Consider the following 9,065-nt stretch of genomic DNA (forward strand, 5'->3'; position numbering starts at 1 on the left):
TGTGTCTCAGGAACGGTTTCCTAGGAGAGGAAATTCTTCCCTCCCCCTCTCTGCGCAGCATCCCCCTGCCCCATGGCGGGAGTCTCTTACTCTCTCCATCTTGTCTGCGTGCAGAGATACGATGGTCCTCAGCTCTTCCTCAGCAGCTTGAAATCACTCCAGGGTGGGTGTCGTCAGACCCTTCAGGGCTCTCATCAGCGGGTCTTGGAGCTGGGCTGAGGGAAGCTGCTCCCCGGGGGTCTGCAATGAACAGGGACAAAGCCCATTGGGACTGAGTATTTCCATTGCTCAGCTGCCCTGGAACAGTGTGTCCCTGCGGGAGGCTGGGAGCACCCAGTGAGCGTGGAGACTGCGGCTGAGCCCTTTTCTTAACAAACTTCAACAGGTGCCAAGGTTTCCTCAGTCATTCATACACTTCCCCCTCCCCCTTGTGTCTGAGAAGAGATGGGAGCCTCTCAGCCAGTACTGGGACCCCAAGGGCCACCCCATTTCCTCCCTCTCTAGCCACTCCTCCCAGGAAGCCCATCTTTTGCTAAGGAAGGCTCATTGGCCTGCAGAGCCCATTCAGGTTGCTTGCTGAGTGCAGCCGAGGGGTCACTGGAAAACCTGCTCCATGTCCCATCCCACCCCGAGCGCCTGAGCAGATTGGCTCAGCAACTCCAGCAGCCCACAGTGTCTATGAGGAAAGGACTGAGAACAGGGCCAAAATGGAAAGGCCTCTTCCTTTCCCACCCCGCAGCATGTGGTGCTGCCACAAAAGAGGCAGGAATTGCCGGCAGGACAGAAAGTAGCTTGGACTGAAGGAGCAAGGGGAGAATCCCAAACTATGGGCGTCTGGGGCCAGACCCTCGTGGGTCAGAACTCACTGGGCACAATGTTACTGCAGGGGGCCTGGTTCCAGGGTTACCTAAACCCAGGTCCTGGGGTGCTGGAGGCCTTTGCCCTGTTGTCTCAGGCACCTCCAGAGTGTTACTGCAGCTGGCCTGCGTGGCTGGATTAGAACCGTGTGTCCTGGATGCCAGCAGCTGAGGACGCAGTAGAGCACACCATAGATACTCCAGCCCCCTGGCGTGTAACAGGCTCCCAGAATTTCAGACTGTTGTATGTGCTGCAGGGTGCTCTGTCACTAATCATGAGAGTTACAAAGGTGTCTAGATGCCTGGCAGATGTTGGCATAGTGGATCCAACCTGGGACCTCGGGAGCTTAGTATGGGAGCCTCTACCACATGCGTTAAAACCCAACTGGCTGTTAGCTAAGGCTCTAGAGCAGACTCCTTTCATCTCTGTCTCTAGGTGGTCCTGGTGCCACTAGAATGGCCAGAACACCGCACCCAGCAGGTGTGTGGGTTACCCCTCCAAGTGCAGGGAGGGACCTGGTAGGATTTTCCCCAGTGCCTGTGTCCCATGGAGAGAGCATCAGAATCAGGCACTTCTGTGAATCCCACTAAGCACCTCTGGACTTCTTGAGGTGCCTAAACCCCTTTGTCAAGCTGGGCCTCGTTCAAGCAACCCAGAGAAACTCGTAAAGCCTGGCTGGAGCTGATCGAACGTGAAGAGTGTTTCTTTTCAGCTCCCTGAGCAAGGGGCAGGTAGGTCTCCTGTCCGAGATCCCAGCTCTGGAAGATATTAATACATACAGCAGGGGATGCTTTCCAATAACACAGTCACAAAGCGTCATTACCATGGTCGTATGGGAGCTGGTTGGTAATGAGGGGGTGGGAGTGCGCTCTTCTTCCTGCTCTTCTGGGCTCCCTTTTTCCCACTTCCCCTTCAACTCAGACGCCTCCTTCTTCGTCCCTGGAGCAGAAAGAAACATTTGTAACATTTCCCTTTTCCATGTAGTATCCCTGGTTTACAGAGGATGGAGGTCGGGCCCAGAGCCCTGAAGCGACTTGCCCAGGGCCAGAGTGAAGGTTGTTGGCAGAGCTAAGCAGAGAACTCCGATCTCATGGCTCTTGGCTGGGGCTTTTACCACATGAGGCTTCCTCGGACCTAGGGGCCATTGTTTTTTGCCGTGGTGTATTCTACTCATCCCCTCCCCTTGCACACCTTCCCTGTCAGTGTTAGTGTCAATGTTAGTACTCCCCATCCCGCCGTGCCAGACCCCCAGAGGGGGGTGACCTGACACACTCAGGTCTCCGCACCTCAGCGATGGACCTCCCCCACCCTCGCCAAGAGGTTCTGGCACTAAATGGATTCCAGACTCTGTGGTACACATCCCTGTCCCGTGAGAAGGCCCTGATGTATAAGGCTTGTAGAGTGACTGGTGTGAGTATTTCTCAAATGCTCCTCGCTAACCATGTGGATTGAATCCTCACCTGTACGATCCAGTTCAACTTTTCCTATATCATCCTGCAGCTTCACCTCCTCTGACACCACCTGGTTCTCAGCTGCTATCTTCTTCTGAGACAAATGCGTCCACCTTCTTTGTGAGGAAATTGTTCTCTCCTCTTCCCTATCTGCCATCGAGGTGTCAGACTGGCTACAGACACAGAGTCTTTTCATGCCTGACAGGATGGACCATGAGCATTTCCTTTTGTGGGTCTTCTCTGGCAAGGCCTGTTCTTGCTGGCTGAAGTCAAAGCATGCCTCCATTGCTGCAGGTTGGACAAGCACTTTGTGCACATGCTTCTCTCTGTGCTCCCTAGAGGTGAGTCTTTGGAAAAAGAAACGAAGCCTGGAATAGAAAGAAGGAGGAAATGGGTTTTTGTCATTTTCTAAAGGAAGGGAATTAGTTTTCCCAGGTCTTTTGAAGCCATTTGCTACTCTAATAGCCAGGATAGGTTCATACAACCAAGAAGATAAGCAACACAAGACCGCCCATCCTGTGTCAAACTAAAGATCCATCTAGCCCAGTATCCTGTCTTCAGACAATTGCCAGTGCCCCAGAGGGAATGAACAATACACATAGATTAGACAATCATTACATGAGACAAAAGGTTTCTATTCACAACTGGAAGGCAAGGAGTGCATTGGGGCAACTCCAAAGCAAATACTATTTATGGAGATATCAGTCTAAATTCTGCACCAGTTTTGTTCTCTTCCCTTTAGGTGACAGCCATGGAAATTCACCCCCACTCGTCTGCTGAAGGATAAAACAGTGGAAATCTGCCTCCAGAGAAGGTAAAAGGCTGGCGCAGGAGGGAGCTGAAAGATGCCGACATTCAAATCAAAACGGAACGTTGAGAACTGACTGTTGCAACACTGGCCCCCACCAGTCCCTGGGACGCGGGTGGCCAACTTGAGCCTGAGAAGGAGCCAGAATTTACCACTGAACATTGCCAAAGAGCCACAGTAATATGGCAGTAGCCCCCTATCCGCTACCCCCCCAGCCCCCAGCACCTCCTGCTCACTGGCAGCCCTGCCAATCAGTGCCTCCCTCTCCCTCCCCATTCCTCCCAGCTGCTGCAATCAGCTGTTTTGCAGTGCGCAGGAGACTGTGGTGGGGAGAGGGGAGGATGGAGGACATAGGAGTCTCGGGGGAAGGGGCAGGGGCGTTGGGGGAAGGGGTGGGGTGGTGGCAGGAGCTGGGGCAGAGTAGGGGGTTGAGCAGTGAGCACCCCACAGCATATTGGAAAGTCAGCATCTGTAGCTCCAGCCTCGGAGTCAGCGCCTATGCAAGGAGCCACGGAGTAACCTCTGAAGAGCCGCATGCGGCTCCGGAGCCACAGGTTGGCCACCCCTGTGCTGAGAGAAGGAGGCACCAACCTGTCATGTGCGATCTAAGGAGCAGGAACAGAATCTGGGAATTACCTTCTGTAAAAACTCATCTTCTTTCGAAATCCTGTGGAAATAGCTGATTCAAGAAGTTGTTGAGAGATGGCTAGTACACGTCTATCAGCAGCTCCTTGGGTCACCAGCCGTTGTCAACCAAGCCAGTTGGCAGACTGAAGGCAGGGCAAGAATGCTGAAGCAGAACATTCTTTGCTGTTGAGATACATGACATCACAACAAACTTAAACATAAACACCCCTGGACACACACCCAGAGAGACACGCACACAGAAGAGTTAGTAACATTAACAGCACTGAGAGACTCACCCAAAATCTCTAGGCATTTTGATTTTGGGAAGGGGGATTATAGACACCGATTGCACAGGTGCTGTGGGCGTGGAGCACCCACAAGGAAAAATGAGCAGGTGCTTAACACCCACTGGCAGCCAAGCTGTGCCCTCCCTGCAGTGCTTCTCTCATGCAAGTGGCCCCAGTGAGCAACTCCTCCTGCTCCCTCCCAGCACTTCCTGCCCACCACAAAACAGCTCTTTCATGGAATTCAGGATGCTGCAGGAGGGTAGGGGTGGAGCGGGGACATGGCATACTTGGAGGAGGAGATGGGGAAGAGGCCGGGTGGGGGTTTGTGGGAAGGGGTGGGATTGAAGCCAGGCAGGGGTGGAACAGGGTTAGGAAGAGAGGGGGCAGGGGTTTAGAAGAAGGGGGTGATTTGGGGGTGTGGCAGGGCAGACCAGGGAAAAGGTGGGGAGGTGCTTTGTGGAAGAGGTGGAGTGGGAGAGGGACCTGGTTCACAGCGGGAGTTGAGCACCACTAGCCAGAGGGGAAGTTGGTGCCTACTGAGGGGATGGACAAAGGACTGATAGAATCATAGAAGATGAGGGTTGGAAGGGACCTCAGGAGGTCATCCAGCCCAACTCCCTGCTCATGGCAGGACCAACACCAACTAAATCATCCCAGCCAGGGCTTTGTCGTGCTGGGCCTTAAAAACCTCTAGGGATGGAGATTCCACCACCTCCCTAGGAACCCATTCCAGTGCTTCACTACCCTCCTAGTGAAATAGTGTTTCCTAATATCCAGCCTAGACCTCCCCCACTGTAACTTGAGACCATTGCTCCTTGTTCTGTCTTCTGCCACCACTGAGAACAGCGGAGCCCCATCCTCTTCAGACCCCTCCCTTCAGGTAGCTGAAGGCTGCTATCAAATCCCCCCTCACTCTCCTCTTCTCCAGACTAAACAAGCGCCAGTCCCCTGGTCATATTCCTTGCCCTCTGCTGGACTCTCTCCAACTTGTCCACATCCTTTCTGCAGTGGGGTGGCCCTAAACTGGACCCAATACTCCAGATGTCCAGATGTGGCCTCACCAGTGCTGAATAGAGGGAAATAATCACCTCCCTCGATCTGCTGGCAATGGTCCCACTAATGCAGCCCAATATGCCGTTAGCCTTCTTGGCAACAAGAGAACATTGCTGACTCATATCCGGCTTCTCGTCCACTGTAATCCTCAGGTCTCTTTGAGCAGCCCCAGGACTGACCCATGGGTCAGCGGGCGAGGAGGTGGAGGAGAGGAGGCACAGGGTGAGTGGTGCGGACCCGAGAGAGGGGGGTGCAATGGAGGAGAGGGGGAACTCAGCCAGATAGTGGTGGGTGATGGGGGCTGGGAGGAGGGGCGAAGCAGATATAGGAAGAGATGGAGCACAGGCTGGGCACTAGGGCCGGGGCATCTGGGGCCTGATTAGCGGCGGCTGTGCCAGGGGAGGCTTAGCCTCCCCACCTATTATACCCAGCACATGTGCTTCCACTGAGGGATCTCTGGAGTCTCAATATTCCCCGGAGTCAAGTATCAGAGGGGTAGCTGTGTTAGTCTGGATCTGTAAAAGCAGCAAAGAATCCTGTGGCACCTTGTAGATGTTTTGGAGCATGAGCTTTCATGGGTGAATACCCACTTCGTCGGATACATGTAGTGGAAATATCCAGGGGCAGGTGTGTATATATATATATATATATATATGTAAGCAAGAAGCAGGCTAGAGATAACTAACCTCGTTATCGCTAAGCCTAACTAATCTCGTTATCTCTAGACTCTTTGCTGCTTTTAATGTTCCCCGGAGCTCACCTTCCCTGACAGGCCTGAGCAACCAGAGCTTGTAAGTAGACCATTCACAGCCTCCCCACGGGGAGCGTATGGACCCAAACAGGCTGGAGACAAGTTATTGCAGTAATCGCTGGGGACTCGGGGAGCATCTTCAGCTGAGGAGGGTGACACGCCCCACAGAAGCTGAATTTCTGACTCGAGGCTGAGTAGTGCAAGGTGGCTGCGCAGCACAGCTGTGAGGCTGTCTGCTGCGATCGATGCACCGGGGTCGATTTAGTGAGGGTCTAGTGAAGACCCACTAAATTGACAGCAGAGCACTCTCCGGGTGACTCTGGGACTACACCGGGAACAGCCTGAGGCCTAAGTTTCCACTGCAGTCTGAATGCTCAAACCCCGGCTTGGCAACACAAGTCACCAAGCCCAGGCACTCAGTGTGCAGTGTGGACACCCCCTCAGACAAGCCCAGGAATGTCACATGTCACATGAGGAAATCAGTCCTTTCGTTGGACTTGCTGGTAGAAGAGCCCAGTGATGTTGGAGCTCCCTGCCTGTCAGTGACAAACGCTGCGCTCCAGCAACTGAGCTCTAGGGCTCGCTGCTGAAAGAAAAGCTTCACGAGTGACAAAGGGCAATGAGAGGTGCTGGTGTTTGGCCAAGGGCAGGGAGCCCCACCCTCAAATACAGACCATTTCCCTCGTTGTCTGTCTGTGCTGGAGCAGGAGCAATAACACGACCTCCTGCTTTTGCTATTGCAGAGAGTCGGTTATGACGGTCACCTCAAACACAGGGTGCGAAACAGGCCTCAGACCTGACTGGGTGTAAACACGACCTGCGCAGCTAGACTGAGCCAGCTGGGAATTCAGATGGGCCCCTTTCCTGGAGGGATGGCCTGACCTGTGAGGGGACTGGAACCGGAGCTACCAATGTTTAACTTGCACTCGTTCAGCATCTTTCCTCCGAGTGCCATCACTGTAGGTTAAATACTCCAGCCCCGGGCTCCCTGCCAGCTCTGGGCCCAACAAGCTTTCCTTGTGATTGGATTCTGTACAGCAGGGGTGCAGGGAACCAGCAGGTGCATCTGACTCCTTGGTGAAGATTCACATGAGGGGTGTGTGTGTTTGACTCTGTGTATGTCGGAAGCAATGGGTGTGGCACTATCACTGAACCAACAGAGGGAGACGGTGGTCCGAGCGAGACAGCGGAAGACTAAAGGGGCAACGATGGGCATAACGATGATGATTGTGTTGTGTTTCATTCCTTATATGTGGTGCCACCACCCATCCCTTTAGCCTTGTAGTTTACCAAGGGTAAAACTAAACCTCTGTTCAGATACAAGGAAGTGTCTGTGTCCATTCCTGCTAGCTGCACAGGGGTTTGATGTTGTTGCTTTCAATCATCCGGCTCTGCCAGGAGAAGGAACAATTCAGGCCGTCACTGAACTGAAGGAGGGAGATGTTTTTCTGACAGGGAGGGACAGCTCCTCTTAAAGGTGTTTGGCAGGCAGCCTCCTTCCCAGGTCTGTCCCAACAACACCCAGTTGAAAAGGGACCCTCCCCAGCCTTCCTCAGCCCGGTGAAAATGAGCGAGTGAGTGAGCCTGGGGGAGATCGAGCAACTTAGGGAGATGGAGTGAGCGGGCTGGGACCTCAGCGAAGGGGAGGGATGATGGTGTTCAGTTTTGTTGGGTCAGAAAATTGGCAACCCCAGATCCAGGGGAAACAACTCAAACACCCAATGAGGCTGGCCAGGGGCAGGACATCAGCTTTGAGGGGAGGGGTGGGTGTGGCAGTGACATCATAAAGGCCTTATGCAGGAACTCGGCCTATTGGGCAAAGGTGGTGGGGAGGAGGTGACCTCACAGAGAGACAGACCCCGATATCAGCGGGCAGGACAGAGGTGCAGGGCCAGGCCAGTCTCTGAGACCCCCCCCCCGGCTTTGCTGCCCCAAGTCTCCTTCGCGAGGTCTCTCCTCGAGGGCTGAGAGAGAATTAGGATTCATGGATTTGAGCATGAGGAGGAACCTCTGTGGAGTTTTCTCCTTTCCTACCACTGACTGTGCTGAAAACAAACTTCCCTTTGACAAGGTAAGAGGCTGAGAGAGGTTTGGAACCTGTTCAATCTGATCCACCTGGCGCAGGCAGCATTCTAGGCCCAGAAAACACTGGCTTCAGGTGACAGAATTTGATTTCCTACCTAGGATTTGATGGTTGGAATCCCTGGGGACATTGTGGTTTGTCCTTTTTGGTTTCCCTTTTCCTCTTTCCTCCCTCCTTTCTGCTCTTCTCTTGCTTCTTTCCCCCCTTTCCCCTGTTTCCCTCCCTCTACCAAGGAGGGGTGTATGGAGTGTGGGCAGGGGGGTGGGGGTTTCTCTCCTTGCGGGAGGTCCTCACCAAGAGATGGGGCTGGATCTGAGAGTGGTTCCCTGTGATGGTGACCTGGGCCGTCCTTTGGGACATGTGGTGAGACCCCTCAGCCTCCCGCCCCTCAGAGTCTCAGTGCTGATTGGCCGAGCAGGGGGCTATCGACAATGAGGAGACTCAGATCCTTTTGGTCTCTTTTCAGATCAGGCAAATAAGTCACAACCAATCCAATGTACAGGATTAATCTTGCTGCTTCTCTCCATTAATTGTCTCTTAGCAGGTTATGATTTCCTCTAATGTTCTAGGTCTTCTAAAATATTTGCTGCATAATTACTATGAACCACTGTTGGTCTGTAGCTCACTTGAGAGCATTTTACTCTGATCACTCAATGTGTGAAATTCAAGATGTGAGAGAGAGGTTGAAAGTCAGGAGCAGTGTTTCCTCTAATTTGTTATGTCCCCATGTGCGGAATGAATTGTGTTGTGTGCACCACTATGGAGGTGAGGTGTGACACATCACCTGTATATTGGTGCTCCTTACAAAATTCATTCTGCACATGGATGGTGTGTGGCAGGGGTCAGGCTGAAGGGTTTAGAGTGTGGGAGGGGGGTCAGGTGGAGCAAAGGTTGGGGTGCAAGGGATGTGGCTGGTGGTGCAGTCTCTGGGGTGGGGTTGGGGATGAGGGGTTCAGGGCTGGAGCAAAGGGTTGGAGTGCAGCAGTGTGAGGGCTCTGGCTAGGTATGCGGGCTCTGGGGTGGGGCTGGGAATGAGGGTTTGGGGTGCAGGTTGTCCCAGGGTGAGAGGATTCCTCCCAGCTCTCTCTCACCACAGCAGATCAGGGTCAGGTGAGAGGGCACCTGTCTTCTGGCCACAGCAGCTCTG

Source organism: Gopherus flavomarginatus, chromosome 18 (genome assembly GCF_025201925.1).
Source record: "Gopherus flavomarginatus isolate rGopFla2 chromosome 18, rGopFla2.mat.asm, whole genome shotgun sequence".
Lineage (NCBI taxonomy): Eukaryota > Metazoa > Chordata > Testudines > Testudinidae > Gopherus > Gopherus flavomarginatus.